The sequence below is a fragment of the Elephas maximus genome, chromosome 17 (assembly GCF_024166365.1).
Source record: "Elephas maximus indicus isolate mEleMax1 chromosome 17, mEleMax1 primary haplotype, whole genome shotgun sequence".
NCBI lineage: Eukaryota > Metazoa > Chordata > Mammalia > Proboscidea > Elephantidae > Elephas > Elephas maximus.
In genome coordinates this window covers 46,299,561-46,312,090 of record NC_064835.1, presented here as the reverse complement: position 1 = coordinate 46,312,090, position 12,530 = coordinate 46,299,561, and the positions used below count along the sequence as shown (strand labels likewise).

At 42.3% G+C, this 12,530-nt stretch overlaps 1 gene segment (V, D, J or C); it reads right to left on the bottom strand.

The window, feature by feature from the left end:
• LOC126060264 (immunoglobulin kappa variable 3-20-like) overlaps window positions 1-12,530 on the bottom strand; it is a 51,924-nt gene that overhangs the window by 35,972 nt on the left and 3,422 nt on the right.

The window sequence follows — 12,530 nt, the reverse complement described above, 5'->3', positions numbered from 1 at the left end:
TTGTGGTGGATTTAAGTCTAAAGTCTATTTTGTCAGAAATTAATATTGCTACTCCTCTTCTTTGTTGCTTATTGTTTGCTTGATATACTTTTTTCCATCCTTTGAGTTTTAGTTTGTTTGTGTCTCTAAGTCTAAGGTGTGTCTCTTGTAGGCAGCATATAGATGGATCGTGTTTCTTTATCCAGTCTGTGACTCTCTGTCTCTTTATTGGTGCATTTAGTCCATTTACATTCAGCGTAATTATAGATAAATAAGTTTTTAGTGCTGTCATTTTGATGCCTTTTTATGTGTGTTGCTGACAATTTCATTTTTCCACATACTTTTTTGTGCTGAGGTGTTTTTCTTAGTAAATTGTGAGATCCTCATTTTCATAGTGCTTGACTTTATGTTAGTTGAGTCGTCACGTTTTTCTTGTTTTTTATCTTGAATTATAGAGTTGTTATACCTTTTTGTGGTTACCTTATTATTTACCCCTATTTTTCTAAGTAAAAACCTAACTTGTATTGTTCTATATCGCCTTGTATCACTCTCCATATGGCAGTTCTATGCCCCCTGTATTTAGTCCCTCTTTTTGATTATTGTGATCTTTTACCTATTGACTTCCATGATTCCCTGTTATGTGTATTTTTTTTAATTAATCTTAATTTGTTTGTTTTTGTGATTTCCCTATTTGAGTTGATATCAGGATGTTCTGTTTTGTGACCTTGTGTTGTGCTGATATGTGATATTATTGGTTCTGTGACCAAACAATATCCTTTAGTATTTCTTGTAGCTTTGGTTTGGTTTTTGCAAATTCTCTAAACTTGTGTTTGTCTGTAAATATCTTAATTTCGCCTTCATGTTTCAGAGAGAGTTTTGCTGGATATATGATCCTTGGTTGGCAGTTTTTCTCCTTCAGTGTTCTGTATATGTCGTCCCATTCCCTTCTTGCCTGCATGGTTTCTGCTGAGTAGTCTGAACATATTCTTATTGATTCTCCCTTGAAGGAGACCTTTCTTTTCTCCCTGGCTGCTTTTAAAATTTTCTGTTTATCTTTGGTTTTGGTGAGTTTGATGATAATATGTCTTGGTGTTTTTCTTTTTGGATCAATCTTAAATGGGGTTCGATGAGCATCTTGGATAGCTATCCTTTCGTCTTTCATGATGTCAGGGAAGTTTTGTGTCAGGAGTTCTTCAACTATTTTCTCTGTGTTTTCTGTCCCCCCTCCCTGTTCTGGGACTCCAATCACCCGCAGGTTATCCTTCTTGATAGAGTCCCACATAATTCTTAGGGTTTCTTCATTTTTTTAAATTCTTTTATCTGATTTTTTTTCAGCTATGTTGGTGTTGATTCCCTGGTCCTCCAGATGTCCCAGTCTGCATTCTAATTGCTCGAGTCTGCTCCTCTGACTTCCTAGTGTGTTGTCTAATTCTGTTATTTTATTGTTAATCTTTTGGATTTCTACATGTTGTCTCTCTATGGATTCTTGCAACTTATTAATTTTTCCACTATGTTCTTGAATAATCTTTTTGAGTTCTTCAACAGTTTTATCAGTGTGTTCCTTGGCTTTTTCTGCAGTTAGCCTAATTTCATTTGTGATATCATTAAGCATTCTGTAAATTAGTTTTTTATATTCTGTATCTGATAATTCCAAGATTGTATCTTCATTTGGGAAAGATTTTGATTCTTTTGTTTGGGGGGTTGGAGAAGCTGTCATGGTCTGCTTCTTTAAGTGGTTTGATATGGATTGTTGTCTCCGAGCCATCACTGGGAAACTAGTTTTTCCAGAAAATCCGCTAAAAAAAAACTGCAGTCAGATCCCTATCAGAGTTCTCCCTCTGGCTCAGGCTATTCAGATGTTAATGAAGCCGCCTGGGGAGGGTGGGGGAGGGAACAGAGAGATAGGAGAGTAGCACCTCAGAATATAGCCAGAGTTGCTTGTCTTGCTTGGAATGACTATTATATCTGAGATTCCCGCGGGCGCTCGCCTATGTGTGCTGGCTGTGTGGAGATTGCCCACGGGGGGTCTCGCCCGCTGGAGTCACGGTCAGATCCTCCGCTTCCAGCCCCACGCCCAGCGTCAAGGCTCCCCTACTGGGACGGTGCACTCTCGACTCCAAAATCAGTCGCTGCCTCCCGGGGACTTCTCGTCCCTCCAGCCACGTGGCCGTGCCGCCCCCGAGAACCAGTTGTGCCTCCTCCCGGGGTTAGTTCAGATGGGTGGAGTAGCTCCCCGTGCTTGTGCCGTGACCGAGTGTCCCGGCTGGGACGCTGTTCTCCCCGCTCCAATACCAGTCGCTGCCTCCCAGGGACTTCTCCTACCGGCTGCGTCCCACGCCGCCCGCGCGACCCGGCTGTGCCCCTTCCCGGGGTTAGTTCAGGGGGGATGAGCAGCTCTCCGTGTTTATGGCGTACCTGCGTCCAGTCCAAATCCCTGCGGGACGGTTCCCCGGCTCGGATGCTGCTCTTTCTGCTCCAAGATCAGTCACTGCCTCCCGGGGACTTCTCCTACCGGCTGCCTCCCACGCCGCCCGTGGAACCGGCTGGTCCCCCTCCCGGGGTTAGTTCAGGGGGGTGGAGCAGGTCTCTGTGCTTGTGCCGTACCTGACTGGTGCGCTGGCTCCAGGCTCTGGAAACAATCGCTGCTTCCCCGTATTAGTTCGTTCTCCGTCTCTAAATCTGTGTTTGTTGTTCAGGGTTTGTAGATTGTTATGTATGTGATCGATTCACTTGTTTTTCCGTGTCTTTGTTGTAAGAGGGATCCGAGGTAGCGTCTGCCTAGTCTGCCATCTTGGCTCCGCCCTCTCAAATTCTAGCTTTTTAAGGAAACTCCAGATCACCTTCCAGAGAGGTTGTACCATTAGACATTCCCACCAGCAGTGTATAAGTGTTTCAATCTTTCCACAGCCTCTCCTACATTTATTATTTTGTGATTTTTGGATTAATGCCAGCCTTGTTGGAGAGAGATGGAATCTCATCGTAGTTGTAATTTGCATTTCTCTAATGGCTAATGATCGACAGTATTTCATCATGTATCTGAGCCCCCTACATATCTTCTTTAGTGATGTGCATGCTCATATTCTTTGCCCAATTTTTAACTGGGTTGTTTGCCTTTTTGTGGTTGAGTTTTAGCAGAATCGTATAGATTTTAGAAATCAGGCGCTGGTCAGAGATGTCATAGTGGAAAATTTTTTCCCAGTCTGTAGGTGGTCTTTTTACTCTTTTGGTGAAGTCTTTAGATAAGTATAGGTGTTTGGTTTTTACAAGCTCCCAGTTTTCAGGTTTCTCTTTGTCATTTTAAGTAATGTATTGTATTCTGTTTGTGCTTGTATTAGGTCTCCTAACGTTGTCCCTATTTTTTCTTCCATGGCCTTTATCATTTTAGACGTTATGTTTAGGTCTTTGATCCATTTTTAGTGAGTTTTTGTGCATGGTGTGAGGTATGGGTCCTGTTTCATTTTTTTGCAGATGGGTACCCAGTTATGCCAGCACGATTTGTTAAAAAGGCTATCTTCTCCCCAATTAACTGATACTGGGCCTTTGTCAAATATCAGCTGCTCATATGTGGATGGATTTATATCTGGGTTCTCAATTCTGTTCCATTGGTCTATGTGTCTGTTGTACCAGTACCAGGCTGTTTTGACTACTGTGGCTGTATAATATGTTCTCAAATGAGGCAGAGTGAGGCCTCCCACTTTGTTCTCCTTTTTCAGTAATGCTTCACTTATCTGGGGCTTCTTTCCCTTCCATATGAAGTTGGTGATTTGTTTCTCCAGGACATTAAAAAATGTCGTTGGAATTTGGATCAGAAATGCATTGTATATATAGATGTCTTTTGGTAGAAGAGACATTTTTACTATGTTAAGTCTTCGTATCCATGAGCACGGTATGCTTTTCCACTTACATAGGTCCCTTTTAGTTTTTTGCAGTAGTACTTTGCAGTTTTCTTCATATAGGTGTTTTACATCTTTGGTAAGATTTATTCCTAAGTATTTTATCTTCTTGGGGGTACTGTGAATGCTATTGATTTGGTGGTTTCCTCTTCAATGTTCTTTTTGTTGATTTAGAGGAATCAACCCCCTCGTGCCTCTCAGTTTGTCATACTGTGGGGGCTTGTGTGTTGCTGTGATGCTGGAAGCTATGCCACCAGTATTCAGATACCAGCAGGGTCACCCATGGAGGACAGGTTTCAGCTGAGCTTCCAGACTAAGACAGACTAGGAAGAAGGACCTGGCAGTCTACTTCTGAAAATCATTAGCCAGTGAAAACCTTATGAATAGTAGTGGAACATTAACTGATATAGTGCTGGAAGATGAGCCTCCAAGTTGGAAGGCACTCAAAAGATGAATGGAGAAGAGCTGCCTCCTCAAAGTAGAGTTGACCTTAATGACGTGGATGGAGTAAAGCTTTTGGGACCTTCATTTGCTTATGTGGCATGACTCAAAATGAGAAGAAACAGCTGCAAACATCCATTAATAATCAGAACCTGGAATGTATGAAGTATGAATCCAGGAAAACTGGAAAACGTCAAAAATGAAATGGGACACGCAAACATCGATATCCTAGGCATTAGTGAGCTGAAATGGACTGGTATTGGCCATTTTGAATTGGACCATCATATAGTCTACTATGCTGGGTATGAAAACTCGAAGAGGAATGGTGTTGCATTCATCATCAAAAAGAACATTTCAATGTCTACCCTGAAGTACAACGCTGTCAGTGATGGGATAATACCCATAAGCCTAGAAGGAATATCAGTTAATAAGACTATTATTCAAATTTCTGCACCAACCACTAGGGCCAAGGATGAAGAAATAGAAGATTTTTATCAGCTGCTACAGTCTGAAATTGATCAAACATGTAATCAAGATGCATTGATAATTACTGGTGATTGGAATGTGAAAGTTAGAAAGAATGAAGAAGGATCAGTAGTTAGAAAATATGGCCTTGGTGATAGAAACAATGCCGGAGATCGAATGATAGAATTTTGCAAGACCAATGACTTCTTCATTGCAAGTACCTTCTTTCACCAACATAAATGACTATACACATGGACCTCACCAGATGGAACACACAGAAATCAAATTGACTACATCTGTGGTAAGAGACGATGGAAAAGCTCAATATCATCAGTCAGAACAAGGCCAGGGGCAGATTGTGGAATAGACCATTAATTGCTCATATGCAATTTCAAGCTGAAACTGAAGAAAATCCGAGCAAGTCCACGAGAGCCAAAATATGACCTTGAGTATATTCCACTTGAATTTAAAGACGATCTCAAGAATAGATTTGACGCATTGAACACTAGTGACCAAAGACCAGAGGAGTTGTGGAATGACGTCAAGAAGATCATACATGAAGAAAGCAAGAGGTCACTGAAAAGACAGGGAAGAAAGAAAAGACCAAGATGGATGTCAGAGGAGACTCTAAAACTTGCTCTTAAGCGTGGAGCAGGGAAAACAAAAAGAAGAATTGATGGAGTAAAAGACTGAACAGAAGATTTCAAAGGGCCTCTCGAGAAGACAAAGCATTACAATGACATGTGCAAAGAGCTGGAGATGGAAAAAAAAAGGGAAGAACATGCTCTGCGTTTCTCAAGCTGAAAGAACTGAAGAAAAAATTCAAGCCTCCAGTTGCAATAGTGAAGGATTCCATGGGGAAAGTATTAAAAGATGCAGGAAGCATCAAAAGAAGATGGAAGGAATACACAGAGTCATTATACCAAAAAGAATTAGTCGATATTCAACCATTTCAAGAGGTGGCATATGATCAGGAACTGATGGTACTGAAGGAAGAAGTCCAAGCTGCTCTGAAGGCACTGGCGAAAAACAAGGTTCCAGGAATTGATGGAATATCAATTGAGATGTTTCAACAAACAGATGCAACGCTGGAGGTGCTCACTCGTCTATGCCAAGAAATATGGAAGACAGCTTCCTGGCCAACTGACTGGAAGAGATCCATATTTATGGCTATTCCCAAGAAAGGTGATCCAACTCAATGTGGAAATTACAGAACAACATCATTAATATCACACACAAGCAAAATTTTGCTGAAGATCATTCAAAAATGGCTGCAGCAGTATGTCGACAGGGAACTGCCAGAAATTCAGGCTGGTTTCAGAAGAGGACGTGGAACCAGGGATATCATTGCTGATGTCACATGTATTCTGGCTGAAAGCAGAGAATACCAGAAGGATGTTTACCTCTGTTTTATTGACTATGCAAAGGCATTCGACTGTGTGGATCATAACAAACTATAGATAACACTGCGAAGAAGGGGAATTCCAGAACACTTAATTGTGCTCATGAGGAACCTTTACATAGATGAAGAGGCAGTTGTTCGGACAGAACAAGGGGATACTGATTGGTTCAAAGTCAAGAAAATTGTGCGTCAGGGTTGTATTCTTTCACCATACCTATTTAATCTCTATGCCAAACAAATAATCCAAGAAGCTGGACTATAAGAAGAAGAACGGGACATCAGGATTGGAGGAAGACTCATTAACAACCTGCGTTATGCAGATGACACAACCTTGCTTGCTGAAAGTGAAGAGGACTTGAAGCACTTACTAATGAAGATCAAAGACCACAGACTTAAGTATGGATTATGCCTCAACATAAAGAAAACAAAAATCCTCAGAAGTGGACCAAAGAGCAACATCATGATAAATGGAGAAAAGATTGAAGTTGTCAAGGATTTCATTTTACTTGGATCCACAACCAAGAGCCATGGAAGCAGCAGCCAAGAAATCAAAAGACGCATTGCATTGGGCAAATCTGCTGCAAAGGACCTCTTCAAAGTGTTGAAGAGCAAAGATGTCACCCTGAAGACTAAGATGCGCCTGACCCAAGCCATCGTATTTTCAGTCACATCATATGCATCTGAAAGCTGGACAATGAATAAAGAAGACCGAAGAAGAGTTTACGCCTTTGAATTGTGGTGTTGGTGAAGAATATTGAATATACCATGGACTGCCAAAAGAACGAACAAATCTGTCTTGGAAGAAGTGTGGCCAGAATGCTCCTTAGAGGCAAGGATGGTGAGACTGTACCTTACATATTTTGGACATGTTGTCAGGAGGGATCAGTCCCTGGAGAAGGACATCATGCTTGGCAGAGTACAGGGTCAGCAGAAAAGAGGAAGACCGTCAACAAGGTGGATTGACACAGTGGCTGCAACAATGAGCTCAAGAATAACAATGATTGCGAGGATGGCGCAGGACTCGGCACTGTTTCGTTCTTTTGTGCATAGGGTAGCTATGATTCGGTACCAACTCGACCGCACGTAACAACAACAACAGAGGAATCCAACTGATTTTTGTATGTTTATCTTTTAGCCTGAAACTCTACAGAACTCTTCTATTAGTTTCAGTAGTTTTCTGGAGGATTCCTCACGGTTTTCTGTGTATAAGTTCATGTCGTCTTTGCAAATATTTTTGACTCTTTGACTTGAGTTCAATACCATTTCCTCATGAATAGTTTCAATAAGTGATCTTCAAGAATGTATTTCCATTCCCAGAAACTGTAATCAAGCAAAATGAAACCCATTGCCATTGACTTGATTCCAATTCATAGAAACCACATGTGTTACAGAGCAGCCCTGAGCTCCATAGACTTTTCTGTACTGTAACCTGCATGGAAGCAGACCACTAAGCCTTTCTTCTGCGGCTCCACTGGATGGGTCCCAGCTGCCAAGCTTTAGGTTAGTAGCTGAGCACAAACTATTTGTACTACTCAGGCACCTTCAGGAATTATGGCAGCAAAACTAAAATATAACTAGTTTCATCAGAGAATCCAAAAAAAAACATAAATGACATATTCAAAAAGCACTGCCCTATTTAAAATGTAAGAAACGTTCACTTTAGAAGTTCTTGACCCACAATCCTTTTATCTAAGAATCTCACCATTACACTCCGTGGTTCTTTGCATAAATGTTCACTTGGTACACCTCAACCTGAGCTCACACCTGCTGACCTGAGCCTCATAAAAAGCTATAAAGCATAGAAAGTGTTGAATCAGTGTGTGCTTTTTTGTGTATGTGCTTAACAGCAACAACAAAAAAACGCAATCCTTTCCCATTGAGTCGGTTCCAATACATACGGACATATCGGACACACTAAACTGCCCCATAAAGTTTCGAAGGTGCAGCCAATAGATTCCAGCTGCTAACCTTTTCATTAGCAGCCATAGCTCTTAACCACTGTGCAACCAGGGTTCCCACAACCAAATTGAATGAATGAATGAAGAAAGATAGGAAGGAAGGAAGAAAGGGAGGGAGGGAGGGAGAGAGAGACAGAAAGACAGAAAGCAAGCAAGATATGAAATAGAGTTTCCTGGGGGATGGAATCTGAGCAACATCACACAAAGAGAAGCTGCAGGACAGGTGCCACCCAGATGCTAGGCTCCTGCTCTACTATGTTCCAGGCGAGACAAAACCTAGACATGGAGTTTTCTCTCCACGGTGATCCTCCTATTCAGATAGGTCTACGATTTGAAAAGGGTTATGAAATAAGTGTTACAAGCCACACAGTCCTGTCCACTTGTCTCAGTTAGAGACTATTTTGGTTTGATTTCCCTTCTATCCCTGGTTGCACAGTACCTCTGGATCATCCTCGGGTGCCTGTCTTTTTAGGTTCCAGCAGGCAGATCCTGCTCACTAGGGGTCAGAATCTCTGCTGTCTCCCAGGAGAGAAAGTCTCCATTAGCTGCAGGGCCAGTCAGAGTCTCCTTTATACTGACTGGAAACACTACTTAGGCTTGCATCTGCATAAACCTGAGGAGGGACCTACAGGCCTCATTCACCTCACTTCCTCTATGAATGGTGTTGTGGTGCTGAACAGGTTCAGCAGCACTTTCAGACTAACAGAGACTAGAGAGGAAGGCCTGGTGATCTGTTTGTGAAAAATCAGCCAATGAAAACCCTTTAGATGACAATATTCAGAGGTTATTGTTCATTGGGTTATCATGACTGAGAGGCTGACAAGATGGCAACTAACAACAAGAAAGAACCATGATTTCCTTCAGTCACTAAATTAATCTTGGGCGCCCAAGGGATTAATTTAAAGAGGAATTGACAACTAATGAAAATAGAACATGGGAAAGCTGTCACATGTTTCTAGGGTGATAGGGTTAATGAGTTAGAGACTGGCCTTTGAAAGAATGAGTGCCACTGAAAGACATGGGGAGGGGAGAAAAGGCCAGTGAAATAGGAGCTTAGAGCAGGAAAACACCTTCATTGACATTGACCAGGATGGCTTGGCTGGAAAACAGGATCCATGGAAGGAAAAAAGTAAGAGAGGAAGATTACCTTCTGTGAGGGAGATTTTGAATATGAAGCATCCAGGTATAATATCGGGTTAGAGTTGTGAGGGTTGATTACAGAAAAAGTAAAAAGTCCAGGACAATAATGAATTAAAATGAGAACTTTCGAGAGTCAAGAAGGCACAATGAAGACAGAACTGATCTTTCAGGGTAGAAACTCACTGGACCCTTTCCCGAATCAGTCATGTGACCTACCCATGTGAAACAAGTAGGTTCCTGTGATATGAAAACTGAAAAAGCGTAGAAGGGATTTTTACAGCATTCTTTTTGTATATTTTACCACAAAAGGGAATCCAGAAGAAGCTACATCCCTTAATTTTCCCCTGGAACCTACAAATACTATGAGGAATTAGTTAGGAGATGAGGTCCTTGGGGCAGACAGAGGAAGAGTGCATGTTCAGGGCTGAGCAGAAAGAAAGCAGCTGGTGCAGTGAAGAGTCACTGGCCTGTAGCCCCCGGGAGGAGGTTTGTGTTCGAGGCTGAAGCCTTGTGCGTGGATTATTATAGCCTTGCAGACAGTAATAAACTGCAGCGTCTTCAGCCTGGAAGTTGGTGATGGTGAGAGTGAAGTCTGTCCCAGACCGACTGCCACTGAACCGATCAGGGACCCCAGATGCCCGGTTCGTTGCGCTATAGGTGAGTCGCTTAGGAGTCTGTCCCGGCTTCTGCTGTAACCAGTTTAAGTAGCTGCTCACACTCTGGCTGGCCTTGTAGTTGATGGTGACCGTTTCTCCTTGAGACTTAGCCAGAGAGGCTGGAGACTGGGTCAGCACAATGTCCCCACTGGCACCTGCACTCAGAGTAGGCAATTACCATGCACACATATGTACACACACTTTTTTCACACATACATGAAAATATACCATTTATACCACAACTTCTAGTGATATTACATATCAGCAAATAATTGGTTCCATTTTGAAAATAACTGTCACTTCCCACTATATGTTAAAATCTTTTTTCAACTCTAGAAGGATACTACTCTAGAGAGATTGAAACACTCTTCATTTCTCACCAGAGGCCCAGAGCAACAGGGACATGAGGACCAGAGTGTGTGGCACCATCTTGCTGCCCCTGCCTGCCTGATGCAGATCAGCTCCCACAGCAAAGGCCCTGTTTATAGTATCTGAGCAGCCAGCCTGGTGTTGGAGGGGCCTATACAAAGCAGTCAGTGTATTGAAAGCAAATTACATGGGGGATAGGTTGTGAAAGTAGCCAATGTACTTCAAGAGCCAAATATATCCCATGAAGTATAATTTTATGACTACAAAACACAAGGCAGGGTCATAGAAGCTCTAATATCTAAGACAAAACAAAACAAAACTTGCAGTCCAGTTCATTCCAACTCATGACAACCCCATGTGTTACATGGTAGAGCTGCTCCATAGGGTTTTCTTTCCTGTATTCTTTATAGAAGCAGACTGACAGGCTTTTCTTCCAGGGTACCACTGGGTGTGTTCAAACTGCCAACCTTTAGGTTAGTAGCCCATCACAACTGCTTGAAGCACCCAAGATCTAATGAAGAGCTTCAATTTTAACTTAAAAACAGTTTTAAATGGGTTCAGGTTCCATAAATTTTGGACTAGTTTCCTCAAATCAACAGTTTTGTGAAACAATAAAAAATGCTGGGAAAAAAAAAACAAAGAAAGGGAAAAATATGGAAAAATTTTGCCTCAATGTTTGATAAAATTTATAGCTAAAAAATCTCTGAGCTGTGATGATACTTGTATCCTGAAGGATACCTAAAAGACACTGCAATCACTTGAGATTGGATTCCGGGGCTATGGAAGGGCCAGAGAAATGGAAGACAGGCCCTGAATTACTCCTATTGAAAGTCCTCAGGGAGCCTATATTGAGCTAGTGTCCAGGAGGGCTGAGATCACAAAAGATGTGTGAACCAAAGAGAAAGTGGGACCTATCATGCCCACAGGGGGTAGGGCCAGATAAGAGGGCTCTAGAATCATTTGTGGAAATGGGGAGGAAAAAAATAAGCAGGATTTCCTTGTAAAGTTGTGGTTGAATGCTGACTCTTCAAAGAGTTCCTTTCCAGTTATGGATGGACTTGGTGGGCCGGGAAGCCTTTAGCCTTTAAGGTGAGACTTCGTCTCTCTTACTTTGGATATATTATCAGGAGGGACCAGGAGGACCTGCAGGAGATCATGCATCATAAAGCAGAGGGTCAGCGAAAAAGAGAAAGAGCCTGAAAGAAATGGATTGACATGGAATAAATGCTACAGTAACAGAGGCCTGTCCAGCTATCACAGTTAGACTATTTTGGCTTCATTGTTTCTTGTATCCCTGATTGCACAGAATCTCTGCATCAATCCCTGTGACTGTCATTGCAGGTTCCTGCCAGCAGATGGCGGTGACACAGGCTTCACAAGTTTCCTTGAAAGACCTTCCATCAGCTGAAGGGCCAGTCAGAGTCTTCTCTACACTGACCTGAGAAGCCACTTAACCTAGACAGACTCCTAAGGCCCTGATTGACTTCACTTGCACCCGCGTTGATGGGGTGCCCACCCGCTTCAGTGGTGGTGGTCTGAGGCCAACTTCGCTCTCACCATCCTCACCATCAGATCAAAGATAGTACAACAAACTGCTGTGTTGGAAAATCAAGATATCCTCTCAAAATAATGTGACCCCAGATATAAACCTCTTACCAGGGCAGAGGTGGGGGAAGGTCTCACTTACTAGGCATTCTTGCAGAGATTGCTGTGGTTTATTTGTTTTGATCAAGGAAAACAGTTGGCATGAAGTAGTCAGAAAATCGGCAACTAGGCCTTCTCTGGCTCCAAAAGAGAGCAGGCCTCCAGCCCTTTCTGCTCGCTTCCTTTAAATCTGCTTTCAGCCGTCACCCTGGGGTCACTAGGTGGCCATTTGCAGTCCCATCTGACTCTCTCTAACTTGCCTCAACCCTGACTCCCAAACACCTTTACTGCTGCCCCAGAATAGCACCTCCTCTCTAGGCCAAAGTCTAGAGCCCTTATCCCCTGAGCATTCCTGTCCCTGTTTCCCCACTCAAGTTTATGTCAGAGAAAACATCTCAGGAATGAAAAATACTAGATCCCTGCTTGCCTTTTGTATAAAAGCAATACAAGTTATATTATCCCAAATATGTTTAAAAAAAAAAACCTGAGAAACAGAAAATAAGGTCCATCAATCACAAGAAAAATTAAAAAACAGAGTGTCTCTTTTTTTTTTTTTTGTATTTTATAAGACAGAATTTTAGCT